This window comes from Bidens hawaiensis, unplaced genomic scaffold, assembly GCF_021521415.1.
Source record: "Bidens hawaiensis isolate Kalapana, Puna unplaced genomic scaffold, B.hawaiensis_p1.1 tig00041101_1, whole genome shotgun sequence".
In the NCBI taxonomy this organism is placed as follows: Eukaryota; Viridiplantae; Streptophyta; class Magnoliopsida; order Asterales; family Asteraceae; genus Bidens; species Bidens hawaiensis.
Window position 1 is genome coordinate 6238 of NW_027497263.1, and position 5876 is coordinate 12113.

At 36.2% G+C, this 5876-nt stretch overlaps 1 pseudogene; it reads right to left on the bottom strand.

Moving 5' to 3' along the window:
* Positions 1–590: 590 nt before the first annotated feature.
* On the bottom strand, positions 591–5580 carry LOC143592625 (G-type lectin S-receptor-like serine/threonine-protein kinase At4g27290; annotated as a pseudogene).
* Between the last annotated feature and the right edge of the window lie 296 nt (positions 5581–5876).

Genomic DNA, 5876 nt, shown 5'->3' on the forward strand with positions numbered 1-5876 from the left:
ATTTTTCTTCAATCTTGGTTGATCATTATCTTTTTCATTAAACCCATTGATGACTGTGTCCCACAAATCATGTGAAATTAAGAGAGTATTCATTCTAATATTCAAGAATTCATACCTCTCACTTTTAAAGATGGGTAGGGGATGATACAACATTTGTCATTGCCTAGGTGCTTCTCATGTGGACTAACGAACGACAGAATCAAGTAACCGACAAGAGTCTTTAAATCAAATCACGAAGTGTGGCTTTGATACCACTTTGTTGGATCAGAGATGAATTAGGTTTAGAGTTTTATATAGGGTAGGGTTTTGTGTAGAATGAATGAGGTTGAATAATAGATAAAAGAAAATATCAAGATTAGGAATTAAAAGTTGATGATTTATTTGATAAACAACTACGGCTTATGTAGCCTCAATTACAACGTTAACATAACGAAAAAACTCAACTGTAACAAATTAGAAATAAGATGAAATCAAACTGAAACTAAAGACTTGGTCCTATAAATGACTGATATCTTCTTTATTCTTCACGTGATAAAAAGGAAACCAACAACAAATACATTTAAATTACTCCCGCTAACACCACTTTCACTTTATCTACCACTCAATGTTGTAATGCTGAGTGCATTGCTAGAACTTGTTCCATACGAGCTTGAGGATTGAGTATTATCTTGCTTCATGTGTCCAACGTAAAATCCCGGTTCACTGGGTGAAGGCAACGTACCTTCACTCTCCAACATCATGATCACATTACTCATGGTTGGTCTATCTTCAGGGTGACGCTGAACACACAACAAGCCAACATGGATTGATCGTAGAACCTGAGATGCATTGATAGATTCACCAAGACACTTAGCGACTAATTGCAAAGATTTACCTTCATTATGGAGTTCCCATGCCTGTCAAGGACAATGTACATTAGCCACATGTTTTGTTATTTTAATGGACAAACTGCATTAAAAGAGTAACCAACTATAATCTCATAGCTATTTTGGTAACTAAGTTTTTGTGAGGTTTTTAATAAAAATTTTCTAATTTCAATACAAGAAATAGAGCATTAGCGGCTATTGCTCCTTATCGCCGCTATAGACGTCGCCACTAAAATTTGATATGTGTGCTACTACATGGGTTGCTCCTAACCCTTGATTAAAAGATATCCAGGGGTTGCTATTGCTAGCTGACACTTCTTCTTCATTCTCCTAAAAATTGATCCCGACATTTTATTATCCTCTTATTCACGTTGATAAAAAATGATCCAAGGGTTTCAACATTAGTGGCTTTCTCATCACTTCTTTGATCAACCAACCCACCGCTTTTTCTCGAATCATCCCGTAGTGTCAACCACTACCGTAGCTCCGACCAGTGTACCACCATCCCACCACCGTAGCGTCAACCACCACCGTACTCTAGCCAACGAACCACCACCATAGGGACCATCGTCCGCCTTCATCCGTCCCTTTAATCTCTGGCCACTCGTTTCTATCTCGTTTAATTTCAAGCTTCGGCCACTCGTTTACTTAATGCTATTGCCACTTGTTTCAATCTTGGGCTTGCAGAATTTATGTAATGTAAGACGGTTTTTAATAAGAAAATGATTGTTTTAATGTGTTTTTGAGTTTAATTTGATTAATAACAAACTCTTATGCAAATTTATCTTTGTTTTCACGTAGTGGCAACAAATCGGAACTAATATGCTGTCACTGTTTCCTCATTGCTATCGCTACCTAGTCGCCACTTACGTGTAACGTCGCTAATGCTCACCGGAGAGTTTGACGGAAAGTTAAACAGAGACATATTTCCATATATCTTACGCATCAAACCAACAAAGTTTTTAGGTTTTACCATGTTATACAATTTTTCATTATAAAATTAAAAGGCTAAAACTTACATGTCCAACAAGGTTGTTCCATTTTTCTTTGTGAGCTAACATTTTATTTTTCTCCCCACACACGATTTCCAACAATAATACGCCAAAACTATATACGTCTGATTTTATTGAGAAGATACCACCTCCTGCATATTCCGGCGCCATGTAGCCAATATGTGGAATCAAGTTAATTTAAGACATTAAACAAAAGAATTTGGAATGAGGTTACGGTAGATAAATCTCACTATGTGCCAACCACTTTCTTTGTGTTTGCCTCAATCTGATTTCCTCCAAAAGTTCTAGCCAAGCCAAAATCTGAGATCTTCGGGTTCATATTTGCGTCAAGCAAAATATTGCTGACTTTGAGATCTCTATGTATAATTCTGAGCCGAGAATCCTGGTGAAGATATAGAAGTCCAAGCGCAATTCCTATGATTATGTGGTAACGTGTAGGCCAATAAAGAAGTTCACCTTGAGATTTATCTGTGAATAATTTGAATTTAATTTACTTTGTTTATTTGATAGTTTTCTATGTTATTTTGATCATTCCATTTACCAAATATGAAGAAATCAAGGCTTTTGTTTGGCATGTATTCATAAATCAACATCTTTTCAGCTCTATCTATGCAACAACCCAAGAGCTTAATCAAATTCCGATGCTGTAGTTTAGATATCGAGATGACTTCATTCTTAAACTCTTGAAGTCCTTGAGTGGATGTCCTTGCTAGCCGTTTCACTGCTATTTCTTGTCCGTCTTCTAGTACACCCTGAGACGTAACTTTTAAATATAAGTATATGATAGGAAAAACCTTCTATATATCTTTAAAGAATAATTTATCAAGCTTATATATATTGAAAAAAATATCTCCTTGATATTTACACTCAATTATTCAATTCACTTAAACCAATTCTTATAAAAAAGAATTTGTACAACCCAAATCATAACCCAATAAGCTTATTTAAAAATTTAATTGCTTAAAGTAAATAAAAAAACCCTATTCAAAACCGAAATATTTTCTTGCGTTCAGCCCAAAAATTTGTACCGTTTCTCATAGACGGCTCTCATCGGCCCATAAACGGATTACATGGCCATTCAAGCTATTTTGAACTAGTCTCCTTCACAATTATGGAATCTATTATTTTGTATTTCACATTTATTGTGATTATATTCGGTATCCCTTAATTCACTTTGTATTTATATGCCAATGTCAATAGATCCCTTAATTCACTTTGTCTTTTGCCAAAATATTGTTCGTAGTTATAATGTTTAACTAGGATATAGGCCGTGTAATACACGGGTGGTTAAAAAATTGCAACAAAAAATTAAATTTAATAATAGACATAATAGCATAGCTTATGGATTAATAAGATATAAATAATGATAAATAAAATTTTATAATTCGTAAATTTATAAAAACCTCAATGAATATAACATTTAAAGTTATATATGTAACTTTGTTAGTAATTATATAAATGATAATAGTATTAAAATTAAATAAGTTATTAGATGCAAATTATAATTTTGGAAATTGTTGAGATGGAATCCTATGTGGATAGCTTAATTAAATTCCATGTGGAACTATGTATTGCTTTAATATAATAGTTAGATTAGATTAAATTAGATAACGAAAACAAATAAATACTTAATGACCCATAAAAGATTATTAGGCCAACATGTGCGACTTGTCCTTAGAGTAAAAAAGATTTGTGTTACAGAATCATGTTGCAACAATTTTGATTTGAATGCAGATATTCTTCACTTAAGGTACAAATCATCTTATAGCTAGTAACACATGCACACCACATTCACCACATAGAATTGGCAATGGAATGATATAATACCTTGTAAACAGGTCCAAAACCGCCCTCTCCAAGCTTGTTGTTCATTGAAAAGTTGTTGGTAGCTTTATGTATTGTAGATAAGCCAAAGATTGGTAGCTCCAAATTATCATCACTTCTATTTTCCGGATCATGTTGCGTTTCATTTCCGTCTATCCCTGTGAAGGAGATAGCTTCACTACTTCTAAAATAAACCAGAACTTCTATACACTGCTTCTAATATAACTATGATATGCGATTCATAAGTAGAGGAATACCTTGATGTTGTTGCTTCTTCATATACAAGCGATAAAATAAGCACATTGAAACTAGTATGACAAAAACCGCAATTGCGATAGGGACAATTACTCTCACTCTTCTTCGTGCACTTATCACTTCATTTGACCTTCTACTGTAATTCGCCGAGTCTGTGCCAAAACATAAAGTCTTAATCATATTAACATTTAGACATATAATTATGACTATTGGAAACAAACAAATTTACTCAGTAAAATCTCACTCCAAAGATAGATAGATCGAGAGGCTGCTCGATCCCTATGAGACCCTTGGCTCTAAATATAGCAAAGAAAATAAAGCCGTTGTTTTCGAATTACCTAACTCAGAAGCTGACAATCGTATATAAATAGTGTCCCCGCCTTCCGCAAATGTTCTGATATCAATTAGGCCACCAAACCATAGTATGCAACCACTCCCAGATATGTTCGAATTTGCGTAAGCAGTACATGAACAATTTCTTTTACACATACTCTCACACTCTACAAGGGTCATGGTCAGGTTATACCATGACTCCTGAGTGTCGGGTAACTTCAAATTCGTATACTTGTTGAACCCTTCCCCAGGGTCACAATCCAAAGGGATAGTATGTCGACACCCTTGTGACCAGTCTGTAATCGTCCACTGCTCAGGATATGCGGGTTCAAACCCCTTCAAACATTCACAAGCTGGGGACTTGCCAATGCTGCAGCTCCCAGATGGCCCACATACCGCAAATTGGTCACATAGTTCATTTTCTCGGGCCAAATAAACGCTCCATTGTTGTTTGCTATCAATCCAAAATTGGCGCTCTGCACCACCATTTGGTTGTAACACCAGCCTGGTAATAACTGAAGTATCTATCAGATTATACTGATAGTAAATTTCGGTCTGGTTAAGAACAAAGGTGTAGTTGTAAAACTGGTTGGGCTTCAAATTAGAAATTCCTGAAAACTTGAGTCCGGTCCATGGACCTGCCCGGAACATTACTGTCTGGCCTTTCCATAGGATCAGCTGAGGGTAGCCTCTTGTATCAATCCTAGAAGTAAACTCGCCGAAAGCAGGATCATCGGGGGACTTCCACGACGTGAGGTGCCTCTCAATCCCAGTAACCAAATTTCTGCCCAGCTTCATTCCAGGAAGTATTGTGTCGGTCATAAACTTTGCCATATGGGGTTTTCTTGATTCATGCCCTCATCACCTTCCTCGCGAATTATAAAGTTGCCAGAATCTAGAAGCTGACCAGTCGGATTTTTAACTGACGACGAGTTTCCTGATGACCATATGACATTGCCCATGGAGGCATCCCGGATAATTAATACTCCTTGAAGGGTGAGAGTTAGCTCACACGAGGTATTTGTGAGGGGCGTGTTCCTGTTGGCTACCCATACAACGGTTCGGTTTTGTATTTTCTTGTACCAAATTCCCACATAAATATTCTATGACTTACCTGGGCGAAAGAAACCAAGTACGAAGGTTTCTTGTGCCGAAACAATGGTCTCGTTGTATCTAATAGTTTGGTTTGCGGACATGGTGTCTGCCGCAGTGGTATAACTTACTAATGCATATAGTATAACAAGGAAGCTAAGTATAAGTTTGGTCATGATCACTCTTATTCCCTTCATTGACACTTTTGTAATACTAAAATAAAAACAACTTGATACAGTTTTGAAGATTTAAATAGAAAGTCCATAGATTGACCAAGAAATTAAATGTCTATTTTTGTGGTATTTGATGTCTGGACGTTGGTTGTATACAGTATGTAACGCCAGCCACCCAAACGACCCTACGTGTACGGTTTTAATATAATTATTTTATATTAATATCATATACGAGCGGAAGCGTGTACACGAACTCGAATCGCATTCGATCTCAGGCAGTGATCCTGTTACAACTCGAATAAATAATTACAACCTTAGGG